At 44.2% G+C, this 12,497-nt stretch overlaps 1 pseudogene; it reads right to left on the bottom strand.

Moving 5' to 3' along the window:
• Positions 1 to 1,034: 1,034 nt before the first annotated feature.
• Positions 1,035 to 11,433, bottom strand: LOC123501015 (annotated as a pseudogene).
• Between the last annotated feature and the right edge of the window lie 1,064 nt (positions 11,434 to 12,497).

Here is a 12,497-nt window from a genome sequence, read left to right as displayed (position 1 = left end):
CCCTGGGGCGTGTTTCCAAGTGTTTTAAAAACCTTTGCCGCGTGCACGGGCCCCGGGAAATTCCTCCCGGGATGCCGGCCGCCTCAGGGGGGGGCCCCTTTACCCGCCCCAAAGGGCCGCCCGTTTCGCCCTTGGGAGAAAGGTTGCTGCCAGCGTGGACCCTCACAGGACCCCGGGCGAGGCAAAAAGGGCGGCCTCCTCCCCAACCCCCCTCCCCCCCACCCCCAAACCAGCCAGCCCAAAAAGGCCTTCCCCGAGACCTCAGGGCCGCCCGGGTGGGGTGGGGAGGGGGGGAAGGGGAAGGGGAAGGCGGGTGGCCCGGGTAGGGGCAGAGCTTTTCCCCCTGTGGTAAAAAAAAAAACTTTGGGGGCACCCCACCCCCCCTGCGGCCCGGCCGGGCGGGGCCCCACCCACCCGGGGCCCGCCCTTAAACCGGTGGTCCAGGGCCCACGGAAAATTCTGCCATCCTTAATCCGGCCCGCCAGCAACCTTGTCACCCAAACAGGTGCCCCTGAGGTGCAAAAGGCCCTGGTTGGGAACGGTACCAACACCAAACCACCAACCCCTTCCCCCCGTTTGGTCCCAAATTTTTTAACTTTAATAAAACCCTTGGCAATGCCCCTTTCCCCCCCGGCCACAGATGTACGAAGCCTGGGGGCTTGGATTTAACACGTTAAGGGCAGGAAGGGTTAAACAAAACAAAATGCCGATGCATTCACCCCGAAAAATTTTCGCATTTCCTAAGGAAAAAGATTTCCTTTTAGAAAGGCCTGCTGCGACCTCACTTAAGATGCCTCCCAGGCAACGGCACACGCTTGGCGCTTTTCCTCCGCTCTTTCAAAACTTTTCCCTCCCAATTAAAAAAAAAAACACAACCCAAGGAAGAAGAGGGGGAGAGAGAAGAGGAGGGGGGGGGGGAGGGGGGCCGGGAAACCTGTCACGGGAAAGGGCTGAAAGGGGAAGGTGGGGAAGGAAAGGGGAGAGGGGGGAAGAGGGAGGCCATCATGTCATAGCACATTCAAAAAACAACACACACACACACACACACACACACACACACACACACACACACACACACACACACACACACATCTTCCCTTCCATGAGTCTTCCACCACCACCACCACCTCAATATCTAACATATCTGCGGTCAAATGGAACACCGTGCACGTCGCGAAGGTGAATCTTGAGGTTGTACTTGGAGCGGTGCGGTGGGAGCAGAACTGGCACGGAAAGGGCTTCTCACCCGTGTGGGCTGATGTGCCGCTGTAACTGGGTGTTCGAGCCACAACTCACGGTGCACAGGTGGCATCGGAACGCATCGCTCACACCAGCACCACCTCCTCCACCGGTGCCCCCAGCCACCCTACCTCCACCATGCCGCCCTCAGCCTACGAACAAGGAGAACAGTCTCTCCTCTCTCCCCCCCCCCAAAGATAAGTACAGGTGATTCTAATTATATTTTCCCCACTTCTCTCTCTCTCTCTCTCTCTCTCTCTCTCTCCCACACACACACACACACACACACACACACACACACACACACACACACACACACACACACACACACACACCCCAAAGAAAAGTAAGTCTCTTCTAATTGCTACACAAACAGGCTAAATTCAACATGAGAAGCAGACAAAAATGCACATTAAAATACATCCACTTAATGTCTGAGGATAGCAAGATTAAAATTACCCCATGACAAATATTAGCACGAGAAAAAAGAATACTGAGACTACCACTCAATGCTGGGAACGAGACTGAACGCGACTTACTTTAGAGCAGAGGATTTTTTTTTCCATCCGGTTTCTAGTCTGATATATTTTTACTTGCCATTTTTAAACACACACACACACACACACACAAAAACAAACCACACAACACCCAACCACACACACAACAAAAATAAATACCCCTAAAAACCCTTCTTCCACCCGACCACATCCCATACTGAAATTTAAGGGTTACGCCCCAACCTGGCCAGCTCTGACCCACCACTTTCACAATAGATAATTCTTCCCCTCTCTCTTCTCCTTTTCCCCTGAACTTCACAAAAAACTCAATAACAACTGAATAATAATCGTCCAAATAACTGTCTTCTTCTACCGGACAACCGCATAATTAAAAAAGTTCGTAAAATTTTAAAGCCAGAGAATGCCTTACAACAAGGGGGCATTTATGGGGGAAAAATTTTAGGTTTTGAGAAGGATCCTCCCAAAGAAGGAAGAAAAAGTTTTAAATGGAAAAAGAAAAATTTGGGTGTGGTTGGTTGGGGGGGTGTTGGGGGGGGGGGGTTTTGGGTGTTTGGGAAAAACACCACTACAAAAAGATAAGTAATTTTACACCTTGCCCAGCTCGCCTTTTCAGTTAGTATCCGGCCACAAAATGTATCAAAAGTCGGAAGGTTTAAAGTTTTTTGATTCAGGGTGCGTACCCTTTCTCCTTCTCCCCTTCTCTTCTCCCCAGTTCACTTACTAACCAAGAACAATTGGCATGATACCCCGGGGCCCCTAGCCACCGGAAGTGTTCGAGACCCCCCAAACCACCGTCGAAAAAACAGGTACCTCATTTCCAAGCTCCCGCCTCCTCAATCATTTACAAACACCAAAAGCCAAATAAAATAATAAGTGAATATTTCAATATTTTTCTTGCACTTTTTAACAAGCTTGAAACGTTTGTTTAGGATAATCAAAGGGAATTAATTAATTTCATTTCATTATCCTTAACGGGGAACAGGGAGAGAATGATTAAGGACCATAAATAACTCCTCTTCCCTTTTTCTTCATTATTCCCATTAACCACAGCCCTCCCCTCCCTGCCCACCTCCTCCCACTTTAACCATCACCCTGCTTCCACCCTCTGTCTTTAAAATAAAACCTTATTAATTGAAGAAAATTTGTGTTGCCATAGACCCCTGGATGGTAATAATTCAGGTTCCAGAATAAACCCGACTTTCTTGTACCTTTCATTTTTCCCCGCCTCATTGTTCTAAATAAAAAGGAAGGAAAGAAAAGAAAAAGGAAAAGAGAAAAAAGAGGAAGAAAAGAGAAAAAAGAAAAAAGGAAATTTAGAAGAAAAAAAGGAAAAGGGTTAAAAAGAGAAAATTTAATTTTTCTTTAAAAAATTGCAAAGTGGTTGATTAAAGAGTTAGTACAATTAATGCAGTCCTCCTCAAATTCAAATTAAAGCTTAAGAAAAAGCGAGGTAATATCTGTGCCTCCTCCCCCCCCCCCCCCCCCACCACAACCACAAAACACAACAAAACACAAACTAAATACCAGGGAAATTATTAAAAAGACTCCTTCCCCTTCCCTTTCCCTTTTTCCCTTTTTTTCTTCTTTTCCCCTCCTTCCTCCCTCCTCATACCCCCAAACCAACCCCCAAAACACAAAAACAAAAAAAAAAAAACAAAAACATGCCCTTCCAACTTTAAACATTAGGAACTTGAGGCTTGAAAGAATAGTCGGGTATACAATTGTATTGGTGAAACTGTTGAAAAAAGAACACAAAATTTCTTCAGTTGGTTTATCAATAAATAAGAAGAAATTGTGTTTTTTTTAAACTGGCATACCTCCTTCCAAGACCAACAACAAACCCCAAGGATGGTAACAATTCCCATGCCAGTCACAACACATTCCAAGAAATCTAAACTTTAGTTTCAAGTCATCAAACTACACAATCTTAGTAACTTCCTTTTCAGGAACTGTCATTACTCCTTGTTTCAAAAAAATTTTTTTTGGAATGTCCAACGGATGGACAAAGAGTTATTAATAATACTTTAGAAATGGTGTGTCCCTCTTAATTCTAAATAAAAATTTTCTTTCTTCTGACAGTTAAAAAAAAGCTAGGAACTAATTCCTTGCAAAACAAAAAAAACACAACCAACCACACAACCCAAAAAAAAACACCACAACAAAACTTAATTAAATACTAAGGGATCTTTCCCTTTTTCTCTTTCTTTCCTCTCCTTTCTCTCTTTCTTATCACTCCTCTTTGTGCTAACACCCACCCCCCCACCCACCACACACACACACACACACACACACACACACACACCAACCCACAAATTTGGCTTCTCTACTCACAATACTAAACTTGAAGACAAGCTGAATACTCCTAACAAAGTAGTTTTTCCCTTTTTTCCCCCCTTTCCCAAAAATCTAAGGCATCCCTGAGTTGATTGGACCTCATATTCTTCAACAAATAATGCAAGGAAGACCTCCACTTTCAAAAATTTTCTTATAATTCACGTCAACCATTCAAAACCTTAACAAATCAATTTAGGTGGAAACATCCAGGCTCCATTTTAATAAAAACAGGATGTTCCTGTGAATATCCTCATGTGGGCTTTCAGGTTTCCCTTGGTAGCTGATCTGTGTGTACAGTATGGACATTTGAAAGGTTTCTCTCCTGTGTGTGGGGTGTCTCTCCATATCCAGTTTGCTTCTGAAGCCTTTGGGACACATTGGGAAAGAAGCGGTTGGGGGACGACTGCCTTGACTGCCCTGCTGCACTGCAGGGGGTGCCAGCATGGAGCAGTCCAGTTCCAAAGGTAACGACGACGGCTGCATTAGGCCACCCATCCCTGAGCTGTTTATTGGGAGGACCTGAGACATGGTGTTTGCGGATGACTGCTTGAAAATATCTTCTGAGCATCCATCGGTGCCCTCCAGTAACTCCAGCAGCTGTCCATATACCATGCCTGGTGGCCCCTACAGGAGAGAACAAAGCTAGTCACTCTCTTGTCTCTAGCTGATGGTGCAACAATGGGTTTCTTAAATCTTGTAAGTATACAAGACATGTAGTCTTTACCATGGTGGCACTGATCATGCTCTCTTTGGTTATATTGGATAGTCGTCCTCATTGTGGACATTCTTGATATGAGCCTTCATGTTTCCTTTCTGGGCCATGGCGGTCACAAAAGGACAACGAAAGGGCTTCTCGCCTGTGTGAGTCCGCGGGACTCAAGTCTCGCTGGGAAATTCTTGAGGCACATGATGCACCGCTTCCTCAAAATGACAAGCTTCAGGTCGCTCCCATGTTCTTCCACATACAACTTGGGCCAATCGTCCTGCAGAAAACCGCAGTCTCAGCACCACTCATCATCGAAGGCTTAGCGTCATGTCTTCACAATAGTTACCAGTCTACAGTGTTTCATGGCCACATGCAATTTCCTTAAGCACGTGCTGCTTTAAGGGTTATTACAGGCATGGATGAATGAGACAATCTTTCATAAGTGACCCAATAAACCCCCATTCTTTTTGTCAACAGGTTTGAATGCTGCAGTGCCAACGTCCAAGCAGCGACAGGTAGCCTTTGATACCAAAGCTACAAAATCAGCCTTGCACTATCTGCCCTTCAATTGTGACAAGTGCTACAACTCCCTCCAAACAACTTTGTTAGCCTTTGCTTTCTGTTACCCGAGTCCTCAACAATAAAATGGAAATAAATATAGCACCACAACCAAATCACTCAATGCCAGTTCATACATAGGGGCTCATAACAAAACCCAATATGTATCTCAGTTTTGGGGGACTGGTTTCCACAACTTGAGGTGGATCAATTTTAGAGCTGGTGACAAAATATATAACGGTAGGGAGAAACTACAGTGGTAAACAACAGAGACCGCCACCCATAGGGGTCCGAGAGGGACCACAGGACAGAACAGACGGAAGCACCCACACCACACTTGCACCCCTGACAGTCTATTGTGTCACCCACCACTGCTCGGTCGAGTCTATTCAGTCCTTAACAACATTCCTTTACACTAATGCAAGTCCTCAATTAAAATAAAAGTCTGTTTGGTCACTTCCTTGAGATACTGCAGTTCAATCCTGCATCCCAGTAATGCATCCTTAAGTTACAAGATTCCTGAAGAAACAATCACTGCCACCATTCAAATATAAAGCTTAATCTATGAGAATTAGGACAACAAAAAAGGTTTTTCACTGGTAGCCATTGTTTCTCAACTTGAAAACTTCATTAGCATCCATGTTGAATTTTAGACAAGATAGCAACAGTACTCTACTTGGACTGATGAAAATCAAAGAATGAAAAAAAGCATAGTATATGAAACTCTCCCTTGTATCATATCTTGTAAAGGCCACATTAATATTCTTTTCTAAGACTCTGATGACACAACAAACTGTCAAGCCCAGTACAAATAGCACCAAAGAAGATACTAGATTAATGAGAAGTCCACCACAAGTGTCACTCACTCACTCACTCACTTGCTACAATTTACAGTTGCCCTCAGGCTCTCAAGTGCTGAGAGGAGTGGCACTCATGGTTACCCTCCACCAAGTATATGAATGAAATAAGAAAACTAGCAAGACTCCTTATAACACATTTAAACAGATATTCTCCATAATATGCACTTTATCTGAATCATTTGGAAACATTCTGAACTGACAAGTTATAAGGAGACATTACTTGAGAACAGAAATACAACCCAAGGGAGGAAGCAAGGACTGTTGCTCAGAGATGAAAAACAAAGTGCAAGGTGAAATTCTTGCTACAATACTGCACTCGATTTGAAACATGAGATAATCAGCCTTGCTTCCACCATCAGAGTAAACAACACACTGAGAAAGCACCTCGAAGTCGCCTCCAAGGTCACAACACACCCCATCACTAACTTCAGAAAATATACTTTATATGCATAGGACAGCTCCATTATTTCCTACAGCCTCTAAACAAAATGGAAATTTCATTTAATTAACTCATAATACAAAAAAGATAATTTCCAAAGTAATCCATGATAAAAGGGTAAAAAGTACTTTAAACTTATTCAAGTGCAAGTGAAGTAACTTACTAATGGTGCCAATCGCACATGAACAATGCAAGAGCTCCCTGATCCCCATTCCCTCCTCTTGAAACAGCTAAGGTGATTCCCGGTACAAGTGTTGTGAGCCTAGAGTCTAAACCTGAAGTGCTCTCTTAGCAACACACAGTCCACACTCACCCCTTGAGGTTGCTGGCCGCCTGGATGGTCTCCTGAGAAGCCTTCAGGAGGGAAGCTGCTGGAGTCTCCCTCTTCCCATGGGAGATCCCCCTGTCACAAGAAAACACAAGGTCATTTTAAGGGATTGATGGTGCAGGTATGCAAGATGGAAACTAATTTTAAGTATAATAATGATCTTAGATTATTACCAATTCTCTCTCTTACAATGACCATATATCATACACCACCAAAACATTAAATGCCAAATTTTTTTCCACATGTTTTCTTCCTCCAAATTCTTTCATATCAAGCATTCTAATTATTGCAAAATACTCGTAACAACTATTCAACAAGACTATAAAATGCTAGAACAACAGATTAAAAAAATTCTTTGCATCATCACAAAACAGGATCAGGACATACTTAATCCCTCACTTCCTTGGGAGAAACATGCTTATAAGAAGTAGAAGTGAAGTAACATTGGCCAATTGAGACCCCAAACACAAACCAGTGCAGCAACTCACCCCTTGTTGTAAGGAGGGACCCGTATGACCCGCCACCATAGTTCTCGGGATCATGCTCGGATTTGAGACCTCCGAGCCGGGCCCCCATCCCCTCATTGATAGACCCACCCTCATAGCTGTTGTCCCGCCTGTAGCCATCTTCCAGGTCCTCCGCCTCCTCCATCTCCACCTTAACCATGGGCGGCGGGTCAATGGAGTCGTGGGGGAGTCTTGACTCTGTGTGCCCGGTAAGGAGGATGCGTTGGCCGCCGCCGGTCTCCAGGTCCCGGCGTGCGAGTTTTGGAGGGCTGGAGGCCGGGGTGACGCCGGCCTGAGGGTCTGGGAGGTGGCGTGGGGTCTTCGTGGCGTCTTCTCTTTGGGCGGACTTTCTCTTCTGTCGTCTGGGAGGAGCTGTTTCTTGGTCTTGGTGGGGTCCTCGTCCGGCCAGCCCCTTGATCCTGAGGCACTCCGGTCTTGAGTAGCGAGGCTAAGTCGTTCTGGTTCACATTCACCTCTCCCAAGTACATGTAGTCCAACAGTGCGTCCATGTCCTGACTGCGCACATCTTTGAGCACTATCACTGGCGATTTGCATGGTGTCCGTTCAAATATTTCACTAAAGTATTCACTGCATGTGCTCATAACAAGTTTGTGCAGGGTAAACTTCCTCCACCGATGGTGGCATCTGTGTAGTTGGCCTGAGAAAGAAAACAATGATATGCCTTAATAACCTAAAATAAATAATAACCTGAGATTCCTAATGCCACATCACTCATAACAAAAACATAACTTATTTATCAATGACAATGGAATTAAGCACACAAATAAATATTCTCAACACATAAAATGGGCTTCATAAAAATTAATGATAGAAGTAACAACACTGATAACTTTAAAAATATTCTCTCAGACCTTCATAAAGTAAAAACAATTAACAATATTAACTATATAGCTCCAGCAACACTGAATGAATAGGAGCAACAAACAAACATTTTCAACACTAGTTCTACCTGGGTTCACTGAAAGCACTTCATCTTGCTCATGTAAGAGCTAGTGACCTCAAAAAAAAAAAAGAGAGAGAGAGAGAGAGAGAGAGAGAGAGAGAGAGAGAGAATCCTCAATTCATTGGAGAAAGTGAAGAAATTATTTCTACTTATGATAAAACTCATTACTGAAGATTGTAAGTTGGCAGAATGCTTCCCTTTGTGTTAATGAAATTGACAAATTTTCAACTAAAACGTGTTAAACCTGAAAATATTCAATTAATTACCTTACAAAGAAAGCAATGTATACAGAAACTTTCAAAATGAAAATATCACATCTTTATAAGGCAAATAACCCATGTATCCGGGGGGAGAGAGAGAGAGTGAGTGGGAGTGAGTGAGTGAGTGGGGGTGTGTGTGTGTGTGTGTGTGTGTGTGTGTGTGTGTGTGTGTGTGTGTGTGTGTGTGTGTGTGTGTGTGTGTGTGTGTGTGTGTGTGTGTGTGTGTGTGTGTGTTAAAAATTAAATTCTTAGAAAGGTCAGACTGAAAATAAGAAATAAAGATGAGACAGGTTGATATGAAGAAATTAATATGAAAAAAGGAGGAGGAGGAGGAGGAGGAGGAGGAGGAGGAGGAGGAGGAGGAGGAGGAGGAGGAGGAGGAGGAGGAGGAAGGAAGAAGAAGAAGAAGAAGAAGAAGAAGAAGAAGAAGAAGAAGAAGAAGAAGAAGAAAAGAAGAGAGAGAGAGAGAGAGAGAGAGAGAGAGAGAGAGAGAGAAGGAAAGAGAGAAATGGAGGAAGGGGAAAGGGGAGGAGGGAGAGAGGGGAGAGGGGAAGGGGAGGGGAGAGAGAGAGAGAGAGAGAGAGAGAGAGAGAGAGAGAGAGAGAGAGAGAGAGAATCTGGTGGGGAGGGGCCGGTTGGGAGGAAATGGGTGGTAGGGAAGGAGAGTTGAGAGGCTAAGAGAGTTTGGGAGGAGGAAGGAGGAACGGGGGAGGGAGGGTAGAAGTCGGATAGAGGGAGAGCGGGAGAGAGTTGGAAGAGGAAGGAGAGAGCTGGAAACCTAATTATCTTGCCATCCAAAGTATATGTAATGAATTCCTCCTCTGTACTTCAATCCTGAAGAGTATTGAGTTCCTATCTAACATTAAGTAGCTTCAGATATAGAGTGAAAAAATAAACTAAAAATACAGATTCCAGATACAAGTAGGAAAAGTTTATGTATGTATACATGGACATATACGGTAATGCTAGTCACTATTAGGTGTTATCATACATTACCTTTCTCTTAGAACCCTGAGGATGTCGAAGAAGGTCGTTTTGTGGTTATTCCACTTTAGACTTAACAGACCGTCCTCCATAATGACATCTGTAAGTCCCAGAAAACCACATTTAGTACAACACACAGGAACCAACACAATTAAATGCTTACTCTCCTACATGTTACTTCGCATTGTCTGATACCTGCATGTCACCTCACAATGCCACCACAATGTTTACACAAATCTAGTATAGATACCACTAGACATAAAGGAACGTTGACTCTTCCTCTTCAAGTCAATTTGTAAGTGAGGCTTGTGCGTCTTATAATAAAAGAAAAAAAAAATATGCCTGCAAATGTTTCAACTGTCTGGTGTACAACTTTCTCTTATATGATGCGTCATTATACTAGAAATATTACTGATGCTTTGCAGCTTTCCTCTGCATTTTTTATCCTTTACTAGAATGAAAAAAATGTCCATAATTTCAGATGCTTCATCACACTGGATCACTATGACTATCATTCAAACCAATAGTGGTTTGAAATTATCACTACAATAAACGTGTTTCAATGTCAATGTTATCAGAGTAATTAAGGCTACGTTTACATATGCGCTATTTCAAACTAAATTATAAACACAATGCACCTGTAAAACACGAAGTGACAAGCAACGTCTACTTTCATTAATCGCCAACAAACACAAACACCTGCAATGGAACGGTCAACGGTTACGATGTTCAGACATGAATGATATTAAGTCAGGTGCAACCGGAAAGGTCTATTTCCGTGAGCTACTTCTTATATAAATAAAAAGAAACATGACAGATAAAACACGGGAAAAAAAACTCGAATATAAACACATATCTACCTCAAGTTTGGCGGGCTCCCGTGGCAATAAACCCGATGCCAGTAAGACACGATCAGCAGTTATTCACCAGCACACGCAAGCATTATCGACACACCAACATATTTACAACGCACAATCAATTGCTATATTTAACGATGCTTTTCAGAGGTCAGTGACCCACTTGCACGTGTCACTCATTCACTAAGGCCAAGAACACAGCACTCGTCCCTCACGCCTCCCGCCACAACCTCTCCTGCACCAAGACGCCCACTTGTCACACACCACATAAAAGCAACTTTTCAGCCCGCCACGGAGACTGAAGGAGAGTTCCTACGTTCGGAATGCGGGAGATCGCGAGGGGAGTGAGAGAAAGAGGGTGAGTGAGTGGGGAGAGAGAGAGAGAGAGAGGGGGGAGGGAAAGTGGGCCATGAGAGAGGGCAGCGGTCCAGGTAGTGGGCCAGCCATTTCCGTGTGCAAGACTTGCTCTCACAACGCTATTTCTCGCCTCTCATGTACTGTCCGCCACCCAGGAGGACAACCACTCCCTCTCATAAGGCCCTGCTCCCTGCAGCTACACCCTAAGCATATAAAAATCTATACTACCCGAGGGAGGTCCCGGTGAAACACAAAAAACGCCGACATACACAAAGTTGGTCACTGAGCCACAGCCGCCATGATACAGGTCGCGGCCCACTTCCCGCCTCCTCTAACCCTCTCCCCGCCCATACATTCCCAACACTCACATGATCAGTAACCAAACCTACTCAACTAAGCGTCTACCTCTTTAAACTCACAAAGTGCACTGCCAACAAGAAAAAACCAGGCTTACTTGCGTCAGCGATGCCCCATCACACCGCCTCCCTGCTCATCACTACGTAGTTTACCGACGCCGGGCGAGAGGGCGTAGCGGTGAGGCAGCGCAGGTGTGGGCGCACTACGTCACTCCCCGCTCGGTTTGAATCCACCACAATTAATTTTGATGACACGCAAATCTTTCACGGCGTGTAAGCGTAATTAAGGTAGATATAGAGTTACTGACTTTGTGAGATTTAAGGTTCACTGTATTCTAGCTTTCATCATTGAAGCTGAATGATTCTGGCCTTCAACTTACCCTTGCCTTTAATCTACCTAGTCATATATTCTTCTAGCTATGCATTGAATAGAACAATGAAATGTACGTACACTAACGAACGAAAGAATGCATATTTCATTAGAATCTAACTTACAGCCCAAATAAATTATATGAAAAAGTAATCCAGAGGAAATGCCTCAACTCTTATCTTCACATTTCACGTTCACGTGAACCAAGTATGACAAAGAACACCCAGTTACTCTTTCCTATACTTTGCATTTACGTGCATACAAATAATCGTATGAGAAGACACTGGGACCTAAAAAAAAACATGCCCTGAAGCAGCTTTTCTTATTTACTCGGAATAAACATTTGGATGTATTTGCGAGCACGTTAGCGTTAGTCGACAAAATCCTGTATTAATCATGCTTTCGTGTGTGTGTGTGTGTGTGTGTGTGTGTGTGTGTGTGTGTGTGTGTACGTGCGCTTGCGTGCGGTGCGTGCAGCCAATCCACCCTCCCTTCTCTCTCTCTCTCTCTCTCTCTCTCTCTCCTTGTGTGTGTGTGTGTGTGTGTGTGTGTGTGTGTGTGTGTGTTATCCTTGTCTACCCCTAAATGCCATGGATTTATGAAAACAATCAACCTTGACTGGTAGTTTGGGCATCTACCTCTAACAAGTATAACGAACGATGTTAGAACGTATAGGTCTCTCTCTCTCTCTCTCTCTCTCTCTCTCTCTCTCTCTCTCTCTCTCTCTCTCTCAGGCGCTGCCCTCCGGTCATTTCCGAACCTGACTACTTTGAGGCGTATAGACGATATTGACTTATATCTTTATACCGCCAGCCTCGTACGCCTAAACTCTCCCCGTTCATGTTTAATCTTTTCTTCCCT

The sequence above is a fragment of the Portunus trituberculatus genome, unplaced genomic scaffold, assembly GCF_017591435.1.
Source record: "Portunus trituberculatus isolate SZX2019 unplaced genomic scaffold, ASM1759143v1 PGA_scaffold_77__1_contigs__length_12497, whole genome shotgun sequence".
Lineage (NCBI taxonomy): Eukaryota > Metazoa > Arthropoda > Malacostraca > Decapoda > Portunidae > Portunus > Portunus trituberculatus.
This window is presented reverse-complemented; position numbering and strand designations above follow the sequence as displayed.